Below are 14,960 nucleotides of genomic sequence, written 5' to 3'. Positions count from 1 at the left end.
ATGATGAAGATTTGATACCAACAGAGCAAGGTGGTTTCAAGAAAGGGCATTCGACAATTGACCACTGCTTCAGTCTGTGGGCCTTAGCATAAAATTCAGTTGAACTGAAAGGAAGTCTATTTTGCTGTTTTGTCGACTTTCGTGCAGCATTTGATCTGGTAGACAGGAAATTGCTATGGGATGTGTTAATAACAGCTAGGAATTGATTTGGAAATTCTAATTCTCCTCCAGGGCCTGCATTCACAAAATTGGGCCCAAGTAATTTTAGATATGAGAGGCTCACTTTCAAAAAGGATCCCCATAATGAGTGGTCTCCGTCAAAGTTGTGTGTTGGCCCCACTTTTATTCTCATTATTCTTGTCTGATCTGCCAGGGTTGTTACGGAAGGTTAATGGGCTAAGCCCAAAAATGGATGGTGTGCATGTTTCTTGCCTACTATATGATGTTGATTTAGTGATAATGGAGATGACAGAGTTAGGGCTAGAAAGGAAATTAGAGATGTTTTATTCCTACTGTCAAAGGAAAACATTGGTAGTAAATATGGAGAAAATGAAAATAATGTCAATACGGAAAGAGAAAAGTGTATGTAATTACACTCTAGGGGGAGACAAAATAGAGAAGGTAAAAGAGTATAAATATCTGGGCATATGGTTCGACTCACATTTAAGATGGAAAGTTCATACTGAAACCTTAAAAAAACAAAGCCTTATCTTCAGTCTAGGGATTAAAACAATTTAATAGTAAATATGGAGGTCCTTCTCTCCAGCTGGTTATCTCTGCTTTTAATGCTATGGTTCGCCCCCAATTTAAATATGGGGTGGAAGTTTTAACTTTCTCGGGGAAGCTAAATTGGGAAATAGAAGAAAGCATTTGCGTAAAGCGCATGCTTTAATTGCCCCCCTCGAGTATGTTACAAGCCATAAGAGCAGAATGTCAAATGACGGCGTGGACTTATCTGGGCTTACGAGCCGCACTGAAGTTCTGGTTAAGCATAACAGATGAAGGGTTCTATAAGATCGTGAGACTGTGTAAGAAAGAAATAATAATAAGTGAGTTACATTGGGCATCACAAGTGAGAGGACGGTTAAAAAAGATCTGCGTCCTCTTAGGTTTACCTGATAACCAATGGTGTGGTGCGCAAATCTCAAAGCACAATTTAAGAACAATAGTGAAGGAAAGAGCAAGAGAATTAGACCTGAAGTACTTAGAAAGTAAAATATCATCCCAGGCTATGATAGCTGGATGGAGGAATCCGGAAAACTTCCCGTATATAGAGGCTCTACCTAATTCAAGATTAAGAAATTTAGGGGGTCATTCTGACTTTGGCGGGCGACGGAGGCCGCCCGCCAAAGTTCCCCCGCCAGAACACCGCTGCGCGGTCGGCGGTCAAAAGACCGCCGCAGTGATTCTGAGTTTCCCGCTGGGCGGGCGGGCGACCGCCAGAAGGCCGCCCGCCCGCCCAGCGGGAAACCCCCTTCCACGAGGATGCCGGTTCCGAATGGAGCCGGCGGAGGGGAAAGGGTGCGACGGGTGCAGTTGCACCCGTCGCGATTTTCAGTGTCTGCTATGCAGACACTGAAAATCTCTGTGGGGCCCTGTTAGGGGGCACCTGCAGTGCCCATGCCATTGGCATGGGCACTGCAGGGGCCCCCAGGGGCCCCACGACACCCGTTACCGCCATCCTGTTCCTGGCGTTGAAAACCGCCAGGAACAGGATGGCAGTAAGGGGGTCGGAATCCCCATGGCGGCGCTGCAAGCAGCGCCGCCGTGGAGGATTCCCTAGGGCAGCGGGAAACCGGCGGGACACCGCCGGTTTCCCGTTTCTGACCGCAGCTGTACCGCCGCGGTCAGAATGCCCATGGATGCACCGCCAGCCTGTTGGCGGTGCATCCGCGGTCCCCGGCCCTGGCGGTCTATGACCGCCAGGGTCGGAATGACCCCCTTAGTGTTACAGTTCCGAATTGGGCTGAACCCTGGACACATGGATCCCAAAGCAAAAGCATTTCTTAAGGATAGCCAGGGTCTATGCACATGTGGCTTACAACAGAAATATACCATGCAACACTTACTTGTGGATTGTCAATGGTTTTTAGGAGAGCGCAAGAAATTTTTGAAACCCATTTTTAAGAAATATAATATTACTAATCGGGACCAGGTGCTTAGGCTACTTATTGATATGAGATTTTTAAATGTAACTTGTGCACTGGGCCTATTTCTAAATGACTTAAGAAGGGAAATATTCAGATTTATAGGAGTTGATAGAAGGTAGGGTATAATGCAAAATGTAGAGTTTTAAATACTATAATTGATTATTATTATATTGGTTGATGGTATTTTAGAACATTTGCCATGCTAGGTGAAAGCAAGAAACAAATTGTAGAGCACTTTATATTGGTAAAAAATAAAGCACTTTATGATAAAGTAAGGAATGGAGCTCTTGCAGAGGTGTATAGGGGATAAATTGGTTGGCATGTTGCACTTTATGAAACCACAAGAACTTGAATTATGGAGGAAGTAAAAGGAAAGAAGAGCTTGATTATTCTAACATTGCCTTGGTTGATGGTATTCTAGATAACCTTGCTACACATAACAAGGCAAGAAATAAGACGTGGAGCAATCCAAATTGGGAAATTGCACTTAGGAGATCGCAAGGACCAGAGTCTAATCAGAACTGTATGTGAGATAATTTAAGTTGGCACGGTGCACTTTCAGTAATTGTAAGAACTTGAATTTTAATCAAATGAATTATGCAACTAGAGTTGGGTAATAAGAATTAGAATTATCTAAGAACTCTGTGTGTTAATGTAATATGTAATTGTAATTTTATTGTTTTTATACTTTTAAGGCTTATGCCAAATAAAATAATTGTTTTGACTAACTGAACCACTGAGGTTTAAACATTGACTTTTTCACTTTATACAGTGTGTACTCTGTCGTCCTTTACAATCAAGATTTCAGAGGTTTTGAAGACTTCTTCAGTTTCAAACTCAATGATTAGATGAAATGTGTTTCTTTGCAGATTTGTTGCCTGTTTAAAATACATTTTGTTATAACAATTTTCTTGTAATAATCCTTTGCAGCTGTTTGTTCGCTCATCTGCACTGCATCATCATACGTAATGAAAATATTGTGTTTACTTGCAATACGCTGAATGAAAACTTGTTCTTATTGCTTTTTAATAATTACGTTCTATCCTGCATGAGTCTCAATGTGATTATTTGGTGTGACTTTGACATTTTGCATTTGTGCTTAGCTGCTTGTATTGAGCTATTCTTTTTCCATCTCACAAGTGATCCATTTATTTGCTGTATTTTATGTGCCCTGGTTCTTATGGTTATAGGGTTTACACTGTTAATTGTTACCTTCCTGTGACTGCATTCTGTTTTTGCACAATATATATTTTCACACAAAAAAGTAGTCCTAAACAAATTCACAAACATTAGCAAAACCAAACGTCAACAGGCAATGCCAGACCTATTAGATTCACCAATTCTTGTTTTACCTATGTTGTCAAACCAGGCCTGCTGTCTGGCATTTGTCACTTTTCTTTAGCAAGCAAAAAAAATATGTTTTACGGTTTTATTTATTTATTTCCTACCTCCGTGGGTTGTATTGTTGCTTGAATGTAACATTAGAAGTACGGTTGCTTACTCGCTGACACTAACATATGTAAATTGGTCCCAGATGAAAACTGTAAATGTAAATGTTCTGAAGTTCTAAATGCATAACATGGTGTAATGTGCCTTGAGAGTTCTATTTACAAGTCACAAAATAAATTGTATAAGTAATGATGACATTAAAAGCATCAAGTACGTGCTTGCCATTTGTTGAGTGAAACACAGATGGTTTATTAATTTATTTCACTTAATATGATGCAGAAGTCGCTCCATTGCATTACTGTGAATTTTGTATCTCTGTTCATGGGAAGTGGAATTCCCTGTTGTCCCTAGTAGACAACTTTTCCAAAACTCCATATGTGCACATGGGTAGTACACATATATATTTAGCTCCACCTGGCTTCCGTAATATCACACAAGGTCTGGTAATCTGTATTTCTATTTTCATGTAGAAACAAAGGAATACGTGCTAGGTAGTCTGCATTCATGAATGAGTGTATTCCTTGGCCCCCAGGGTGTGAAAAGGAAGCCAAGTGTGTTTGCTGGGCTTTTATACTTGCATCATCAGTGTTTATGCCAGAGGTTCTTAACCTGTGGTCCAGGGAACCCTGCGGTTCCACAATGCCTACTCAGGGGGTCCGTGGCTGCTTAGAAAAGTATGTAATTTTAATAGATTAATAATGTATGTACAAATAAAGAAGGAAAATGTAAAAAGAAAAACTTTACAAAATTCTGTAAATGTGAAAGAGTTTCAGATTTGAGGCTAAAACTGTAAGGGCATTTTTTCAAATTTTTCACATAACATAGAACGGCAAGCAAAGTTGCTGTGCTGAATTGTGTGAATAGGAGCGAGCAGAAATGCTCACACTGTGTGCTGCTTAGCACCAAAGCAGGAACCCTTGCTCTATGGTGCAGGGTGCCTGCATTACAAGTATGAATGTGTTTGTGCAGGAAGGGACCTGCAGAATGCAGCACACATGGAAAGAGGAAACAATGAGGAGAAATAAAGATATTAGAACTCACCGGAGAAGGCATAGCATGGTGCACCCATGGAACGTTTCCCAAACTGAAATGTAATGTAAAATGCAGCTGCATTGTGTACTTTTGTTTACAAAGCCACGAAAGGTCATGCAAATCAGGCCTTGCGTGACTTTGTCAATTCCTTTTAAGCCTTTGCGCTGTCCTGCGTCACCTTGAGTGACATTAGGGCGAGACAAAGGCTTAGTAAATCTAGGTGTAACCTGGTATACTAAGCCTGATTTCAGGAGCAGCTCAAGTGTCTCAAAAAGAAGATAGTATGGATAATAAGTGGCTATAATTGAATTTAGAAAATCTCCAACCTTCCCATTAAAATATTAAACTTTTGTCAGCATTGTGTCATTGTTTGATGAATGATTGTTTCTGTATTTTGGTGTATTGCTTTGCGGTTCAAATCATGACAATGGTTTAAGCCACTGGTCCTGGTCCTCAATAATGACTCTGTGGGGGTCCTGGTATTGCAGTAATAAAACAGTGGAGGTCCCTGTATTCCAGTGAGGATTTAGTTGTGGTCCACATAAGTCAAAAAGTTATGAAAATTATGGTTTCTGCCATTTGCACTGTGGAATTTGAAAACTGAAAAGGTCATTCGGAAGGAAACAAGCACTTGACCCAGATGCTGAATCAGTGCAACCCTCGCCTCTGCCATCCATTCAGAAGACCACCCTCAATACTTAGAGATCATTGCAGTGTCTGTAGCCATAGTTTTGCCAAAAGTGCAGGGCACTTTCAGCAAACCTCAAATGCCCTCCTGCCTCCATGTCTTGGCATCCAGGCAACATAATGTTTTTGCTATGCCAGTAACAACCTCTCAAAGGGTGTTTTATTTCTGCAGCACATAAATCAGTGAGTTGAACATGGGGAGTGTTGTCTCTGCACTTGGGAACCATTGTTTTGTTTCCTTACCAGAGTCTGCCATAGCAGTTTTCAAAAGGTAACTAAAAGTTTAAACTCTTACCATAAGGAGGGTGAGCCTTCCAATGCTCTTAAGTTGGCAGCCCAGAACTAGATGGGCTTTGGGAGGGGGCTTTCCTACGGTAGAGTCAGCCAAGGGGTCCTCCACAGGCATCCCATCATTTCCTCACCTTAAATGAGGTGTGGAAGCTAAATGTTGGCAGGGCATGTGATCCAACCATTTACAGCAATTCTCTCAAATGCCAAACTCTGAATGAGTCCCATATGTTTCCTGTTGAAATAACTGCTGAACTTCTCTTGTATTGCTGACCTATAATTTATGACACTGGGCCGCTCTTTTAAGCTTAAACACTGTTTAAATGACTGCATCTGACTGGCCAGTTGTTCATCTTCGAACCACTGTAAAGTTCCCTGATTTACCACAATCACCACCAAGTGCTTCTTATCTTCTTCACTGTACTGTCTGTGCTCTGCTTAGCACACCAATAAATGTAAAATCTTTTGCCGCTCTCTGTAGGGTGGGTACCTTTTGTTTCAGTCACTTATATGCCTTTTTGGGGCCGATGATCAGCAGACAAGGCCAATATGCATATTTGTAAACGTCTGCCAAATCCAGTTTTCACACTGGTAGGTAGCAAAATAAATGGTTGCAGTTGTGTTTTTCTTCTTGGAGAGATTGAGTTTGTTGCTTTAAAATTACCGTTCTTTGTTGCTTTTTTACTGTAATAAATATAAAAGCCTAGTATGTTTTCTCACCATAGCTCTACCTAGCTGCTCTGCTTCTTCTCTATCAATGTAGTGTGTAACCTTGTAGTGGAAATCAGCTGCCTAGTTAGAGACACCCTATGGTGGTGACTGTTTAGGGGACTCTAGTTTGCAATAGCCACTCTTTGTAATTGTTTGCGATAAGTACTGACTTCTTTGCAATCACTGCCATTGAACCAACCAGAGTACTTTTGGCTTTCATTTTTTGAGGATTATAGGAGCTGGTTTTGTTCCTGTTCTGGATCACTCTTTTGTTAGCAGGCTGCGGATTCTAATTACAACAATGACGTTTAAAGTTTAAGTATGATCACCCATTATCAGAGTCAAAAAGCTATGATGTCACTTCTAGTTTAGAGACTGTTTGGCAAACATCATGGAGAAAATACTGCGTGTGCAAGAGAAATTGTCAATGGAACAACAGATGGAGAAAAGAAAACAGGAAGTGGGAACCTGTAAAATTATCCTAAGAACCTAAGGCCCTGATTTATACTTTTTCCTCTAGTCCGCGGCATACTTTTTCATGCAAAACTGCGTTAGCACAGTTTTGCGTGAAAAAGTATACCTGCGGCTAGTGTCATCCAAAGAAGCCAGGCATCATACTTATGGTATGACGGTTACCGGCGGTAAGGATCGGCTAGCATCATGAAAAAGAACGTTAGCCGGGCTGGGGAGGAATAGGGGAACAGGAGGTTGTGCGTCAAAGGATGATGCTAGTCTGGTAGGAGGCATAAAAATGCCTCTAACCAGACTACTGTCATCCTTTGATGCACAACCGCCATGTACATGACTCCTGCCTTAGTAAAGACAGGCATCATGTCCACTACCCCAATGGCCATGCCCAGGAGACATAGGTCCCCTGGGCATGGACATTGGCCCCAGTGCCATGTAGATGGGCCAAAGTTAGGCCGCCCCATGGCACTTTATTTTTTTTTAAATACTCACTTGAACTTACCTGTCTGCTGACCTGGGATGGGGTCCCCCATCCACTGGCATCCCTCTGGTGTGGGTGAGGGTGTCCCTGGGGCAAGGGAAGGGCACCTGTGGGCCCATTCCATGGTCTCTGACCATGGAAATAGGCCCACAGGCCCCCTTACGCCTGCCCTCACCCAGGCATTCAATAATGGTGCTAAGCAAGCTTAGCATCATTATTTAAGACCCCTTCCCTCCGTGCTTGATTTTAGCACAGGGAGATAAATATGGTGTTAAGACCATATCATCATTTTTTACAGAGGAACGTCTACCTTGCATCTCATAGACACAAGGTAGTTTCCCGCAAGCAACAAATGACTTTAACTCCATACCTTTGGCACTAGATGGATCTAGCACCAAAGTATAATTATGGAGTTAGGTTTCTGCCGAATTTGCGTAAAAAATAATGATGCAAATTCGGTGCAAACAGAGTATAAATCCGGGCCTAAGTGTTTAGTACGCACCATGTCTCAACTCACGTCAAGTACTTTGAGAAAGAACAATTACATGGTATAAGAAAGGAAGATGGTTAATTCCACTTGTCACTAATATAAATATCAGAGTAAATACTGATTTTAGCACTACCTTGTCAAATACCATGCCCCATAATGATGCTTCCAAAATGAATTTAAAAAAGCACTAGTAGAGCCTGCACAGAGCACTCATCAATGGATCTAAGTCCATACTATAACTGTTCACTTGAGCTGGTTCCCATTGGGTTTGGTGGACACCCCCATATTATTTGCAAGTTGGAATATAGCATTTTATAAAGCTGGTACCCAGTATATAAAAATTATGTAAATTCAACAACTAAATGAAAAATTAATTTACCTTGTATAGTAAATCAACAAAATACTAATATTGTGTGAATATATTTTTTTCTGGATATGAATCAGACTATTTAAATAGAGTGAGCCATATACATACCTATAAAACATATAGGCTAGATTCTATGCATATTAAGAAGCAACACAGTCATATATTTGTGTGACATAGGTTTGTTTCTGTATTTTGTGTGTTGTTTGTGCTTCAGATCATTGAGATTGCTTAGGCCACAGATTCCAATAATGTTTCTGTGCGGATCTGCGGATTCCAATAATGATTCAGTAGGTCTCCCCTGATTCCAGTAATAATTAAGTGGGGGTCTACATAAGACAGAAGGTTAAGAATCACTGATCTAGAGCAATAACAAAAGGCAAGGGTGGTCTGGGTAGGTAACAAAGAGAAATTGGCAAGTTAGTGTCCCCATGAGAGGGCCCCATGATTAGTTTTTTCTGACAAGAGTGATGGGATTGCAAATACCCTACAAAGACATGGGCACAATTCACCAAAAAAGGCATTCATTTGCACCAGCACAGTCGCCTTTCTGGCAATTGTTAAAACTTTCCTGATGTATGTCTGGAAAGCTGCGACTGTCACATATTTCCAGGCTACTCAGGAAAACATCTGCAGATTGTTTTTTAAACCTGTGACTTGTTATTTACACTGGCGTAATTGTACTTGATGTAATATGATGTCTCATTACATGCAATACCTTCTGTTAAATGTCACATGGTATTACAAATTTATTTTTTTCTTTGTGATTCTGATTTTTCCTGCATATAATGCACAGCAGTTCTTTTCTTTGAAGGAAAAATCGTCAGCAACCGCCATGTTCTGAAACAAATCTTCCAGCGCATCAGCACCATTGCTATTTTGTTCCACAGAAAAAACTGTTGCATCTTTCTATGAAAAACATGCAATGCCAGATATTTTATATTTAAGATGAGAATGGAGCACACACGAATAAAGTTCATACATTTTCAATTCTGTTCATGGATCATTATACATACTGGACAACAGGTATGTTTAGAATGTATCAAGCACCGGTACAATACCTCACATTATAGGAAAGTGCGGCCTCATATTAGGTTTTCTGTTGTCAACCAGCTCTTCTAATTAAATCAATGCCAGATATGCATCATTGACACTGCTGCTCGGCAATGCATTTCTGGCAGAAATTCCCTATTGACATGGTGAGAAACTCACTCTGCAAGCCTCCATTGGTCTGGGGAAGGTGGCACATCCAGCTCCCCAATAGCTTTGTGGCCCAATCAGCAAATGAATAATGATGTCCTGAGTGTAGAAAGGCAAAGTATGAACTCAATAGCCCTTTAAAAATGTAGCCATAGGATGCAAGTGGAATTCGAAAGCCAAAAAAAATGATAAAAACTGAAAAAGGTAATTCTCTATTGATTGATGGGGACATCTCCAAGAACTAGTAGCAATAAAGGTCATAGAAACCTCTTAAGAAAAGGTGTTCTTTGAATCTGCTACTAAAGCAGTTAAAAGTTATATTTTTTACTCTGCCCACTTATCAGATTGTTCACTTCTCCTGATTTATTTTCTGTGACACATTCTTGCAAGATCAGACAGTAGAGAAAGGGTGTCCTCTAGTTGTGACAATATAGATGACATGTTTTAGTCTGATACACTTTCCTTAAACCTAGAAAAGCTTCAGTCCTAGATAGTCTGTCTACTGACCTCTTCAGTCATTGCCTAGTTAGTCAATGCCATTTATAGCCAACCTGACCATGACTACAGAGATTGAACAATGGGTAGCATCACCTTACATGTTCACCATGATGCACAGTTGTAGAATAAGAACTTAAAATGATCAGCATCTTAAAATCCAGTAGTAGTTGTCTTGCTGCATTGCGCTGCCTCCTATCTTTGTAAATCTGGACCCTAGAATATACTTACTGCCCATAACTGCACTCATCCTTATTTGCAAGGTAGGTATTGGTGGAGTTAAGCATAGTAAATGTATAAGTGACTTGCAAAAGACAGGTAGGTCGATGTGATGGATCTGATATTATTGTAGGTAGTCATGTTTGACCTTGATCTAGTGACATTCAATTGGTACAAATTAGAGATGTTCTAGAGCCCCGCACATATTTTCCCTTTCTCTGCCTGCCCCATCAATAATACTATGCCTGTGAGATCAAAGGTGCATTTACCTTCCTTACAATATATGCTGTCTATTGCCACAACTTTACAGGTGGAAAGAAAAGTTCACATTTACAATGTAGACAAAACAAAACAAAGTTCCTGTATCTTACTTTAGTTTAATAGGCCAGAATCAAAGTAGGTGTAAATCATTGGTTCAGTAATAAACAAACCTGCAGGTGATGTCTGGTGGTAACTCCTGTGACCTTTACCTTTTGCTTGGATATTTACAAGCAGCATATTTGACTCGATAGTACAGGAAGCAGCGCTGTTAGATTTGTGTGGTGGACGTGAACATATTTTCTCCTTCAATTTATATGGAAATAGCTTTTATCCCAACCCATCAATTAGCAAAGTGCGAATAGGTGAATGCCAAAAAAGGCAGTCGTCTCAGCAACCCATACCTTTCCTCTCTTCTCCTCGCCTCTGTTGAAAGTGTTTTAAGATGTGTGCATATCTCTAATCAGCAGCTTGAAACGATGAGAAAAGAAGCAGAGGCGGGTGCATTCTGGAAGCCCAGAGATGTCTAGAGCTCAGGCAGTGTTGGAACAAATGAAATAAACCTCCCTTTGACTGTTTGCTTTGCGAGTTATGAAAGTTGTATAGAGTGCTACATAGACTCCGAGCTGGGGGCTTGACACAGAGCAACGTAGATTAAGCCACGTGGCTTAGCAGAACACTGGTTTTTCCTTCTTTATATCTGTATTTATTTCCCCATTCAAAAAAAAAAATGTATTTCAAAATATCATTAGAAACATAATAATTCAATTTCACGTTTTGGTAAAACTCAATATCCATAATAATAACTGATCAACTAGAAGCAGTAAAAATAAAACCTACACTATTGCCACCTGAACATCACCTGTACATCTTTCATGTTTCATTCCACGGCACACGGTGTCTAGCACAAATAAACAAGATTAGTGAAACACCAAAGAATTATAAATCCTCGAACTTAAGGGTAAATATTTTACTATTGACCCCTAGATCTTAAAAACATGACATGTACATCTTTTCACCTTCATGACTTACGTATGAAACTCTTGATATTAAACCCTCTTACCAATCTTCAGCGGTCGGGACCACTAAGTGAACTTCAACATGCTAGCTTTTAGTATCACTTAAGTGTTGTGTGCCATGATTAACGTTTGGTGGAGTTGATCTCATAAATCCCTTTAAAGGTAAATTTCAACATGGTTTTCCGAATAACTAAATAAGTTGATTTTAACACAAAGAGATAGCATGTACATTTTGCTTAAATAAACTTTAGTGGAAATCATGAAAATTACTTTATGTAAAGAAAACCTACATCTAGTGAATTCCAACTTAGATTATTTACAGTTTACTTTATGTTTATAAAAACTTTACCAATATACCCTAACCACCGCCAAAGACTCTTATTACCAAAGGCTAATGTCTTCATTGTTCTGCCACATCAGCTACTTCTCATTACAGTCAATTCTTTTCTTTCCCACTTGCATTTCTTCTCACCACCCCCTTCTTTTCACTGAGGATGCTACTTTTTATTTCTCCCCTCAGATTTTATATATTAGAAAAAACCTCACAACATTCCTCTCAAAGACCCACTTTCTTGTACTGTTCACCTACTTTCCCCATGTTTTCCATTGAACTCTCGGTTTCCACCGCAATCTTCCCACTGGACAAATTCCATTATTGCATCATCTCTTTGATTTCTCCTGCTATCTCTATAAAGATCACACTCATATCTTCCCCTGTTTCCTTTGCTTTCCCTACTTTTACTACTTAACTTCTAACTGCTCATAGCTGTACATCACTGGCTGGCCTTTCACTCAGTCATGTTGAATTCTTCCAAATGGAAATACCTAAGGTTCCTGTCACCTCTCTACAAGCCCCATGCCCCATCCTTGTTCTCTTTTCCCCAGACATCTTGAACACAACTTCCTCTGGCAGTAACTGTAATATACATTATGACCTCCAAGTGAACCGTGAAAAGTTCATAACTTGGCTGCAAGATTCCAACAACTGAATATACATAGAATCTCCCCAAGCCAGTTTTTACATACAACCAAATCTCTTATTTCCTCATTAGTCTTCCGAAAAGTGAACGGTTGCCACAAGCTACTAGTTGGTCACCACCTATGTTCTCTACCATCATCCTCATCAAAAAGCCACATTGCGTTATCGTCACCAAGCTGGCAGACTATATTAAAAAACTAAAGCAGTCTATAAAGGTCTAATACTTCTGTTCATGGTCACCCCCTCCCAGTTAGCTTTTAGATTCATAACACAACACAACTTGTAACTTGCGACGAGTAACCAAAACCTACAACTCACACCCAAACCTGCATGTGCTTCATCCATTATTTCCAGGATTCTCTCTACTTAGTCTCCTATACTGGTAACCTGTCCCAAGTGATTTGCCCTCCCTCTGGGTGCCAAAGGAAGACTGCCCTCAATGTAAATCTAACAAGAACCGACCGATCTAAAAACACACACTCCACCACACCCTTATTACCCAAAGTCCAAACTTTAATTATGACAGATAAGTGCTTGTATTGGTAACTATTGTTCCATCATAATTTAGCACCGGTGCACTCCCTACACATTCTCTGTGTGTAACAATCAAAGCTGTTACCCACAAATATACCATTATAACACATCAAGGGCTTTCATATGTGTTGATTTTATACTTGTATTTGACCCTGTAAAGCACTCCAATGCTATTTGACCTAGGATTGCACTTTTGAAACACCACATACATTTACCCACTAAGTATGTTCAACCGTGCACAAGACCATCTGATTTGTTTATAGCATTTTAGGTTTTTAATAAATAGATGAATTAATAAGCCACTTCACCATATTTTAAAATATGATTATAGCCTTAATAAAGGTCCAAACCTGTGTGCCAGTGTGGGCTGAAACATGTGTTGGCTGTGGTTCTTCAATTTGTGAAAGCAACGAAAGGGAAGAAGGAGGCATTGTCCCATCCAGTGCACACCCTCCTGGCAGTCTAACACAAATACTATCAAAATACACTGTTCGATAAGATGGACACCACACGACCAATTAGGTGGGGAGTCACAAACTTATCAAACACATTAGTATGTTAGAAGCAAGTGCCCTCACTCACCAATAGATGATATGCTTCATCATTTGCTGAATAAAGAGACCATAATAAATATGTACCATACAATGGAATTCTGGAGCTTCCAAATTTCCATCGAACTGTAAAAGAAAAAGTGTTTCTCAACTTAAAATATGTTGTATACATTTCTGTAATTATATGATGTTCTGCATTCATTTTGCCTACTATCCCTGTCATATGGGTTAATGGACCCAAACCAAGAAGCTGAAAATACACATATACCAGCTAGGTCTATAAGTAAAAAAAAGCATGGGCCATAGAAGGGGACATCTGGTCCCCAGACCATTGTTTTGAACTCCTTCAGGTAGATTTACAGAGTTGTGTTAAAAAGGAAGGAATTTACTGACCTCCCAAACTTGTATCGCATCTATAGTCAGGGATGTGATATATGGATTTAGGAACTTGTAGCTTCCTGACTTCCTGTTCTGTGATCATGGTGGTAGATAGGGCGACAGGCTACACCTCCAAACCTCAGGTTCCGGAGCTCCTGGAACTATTTCAAAGAATGGTACATCTACAATTGGTATAATAATGTACTTAGAAGTCTTTAGTAAAGTGAACTAGCACTGCCTAGGGCCTGTAAAATAAGTTTTACTAGTGGGACTGCAGCACTGCAGCACTGCTCGTACCACCCAGTCAAGTAGCCCTTAAAAATGTCTCAGGTCTGCCATTGCAGAGTCTATATGTGCACTTTACACTGTCATCTCAAGTTGGCATTTAAAGCCTCTTGTCAAGCCTTAAAACCCCTTGTTATTTCATATGAGACACCCCTAAGGTAGGGCCTAGGTAGCCTATAGGGCACGGTGCTTTATAATTGAAAGGCAGGACATATACTTTTGAGTTTACACGTCCTGGGAGTATAAATCTACTGGTTTTAGTGTTTTTCACTACTGTGAGGCCTACCCCTCTCATAGGTTAACATCGGGGGTTCTTTATTAAATTTTATAAACTGCAAGTCCTAATTCAAAAGGAGTAGATATATCATATTTAGTGCCTAATGAATGGCAATAATAAATCCTATTTAATGGTAAAGTCAGATTTATTGTTATAATTTTGAAAATGCCACTTTTAGAAAGTTGGAATTTTCCTGCTCTTAGCTCTGCATGCCTGCAGCCTGTCTCCAATGCATGTCTGGGCTGGGTGACAGCTGGACATTTTGCATTCCTTCTAGACAGCCACACACAAAAGGAGCTTAGGTGTGACTGACAGGCCATCAAGAATCTGATGGGCCATCCTAGGCAGGATGGGAGGGAGAAGCTGACAATTACACCTGAAGAGGCAATGTCCTGCCCTACACAAAGGACTGCATACCACCCTGCAGTGGGTCTGGGGCCAGGGCTGGAAGAAAGGACCTCTGTGCACTTTGAAGTCACACCCTCTTCATAGGCATAACTGGGTATAAGTATTGGACAACACAAAAAGATGATGGCTGGAATGCTGACCATTGTCAAACATTCACCCTCAGTCACAGATCTGGGTTAAAGACATTTTTTTTGCTCACTATGCCACCCCTGTTTGAACCTAGTCATTTGCAAATCA

Source organism: Pleurodeles waltl, chromosome 7 (genome assembly GCF_031143425.1).
Source record: "Pleurodeles waltl isolate 20211129_DDA chromosome 7, aPleWal1.hap1.20221129, whole genome shotgun sequence".
NCBI lineage: Eukaryota > Metazoa > Chordata > Amphibia > Caudata > Salamandridae > Pleurodeles > Pleurodeles waltl.
The sequence above is the reverse complement of the archived record's forward strand: the minus strand, read 5'-3'. Positions refer to the sequence as shown.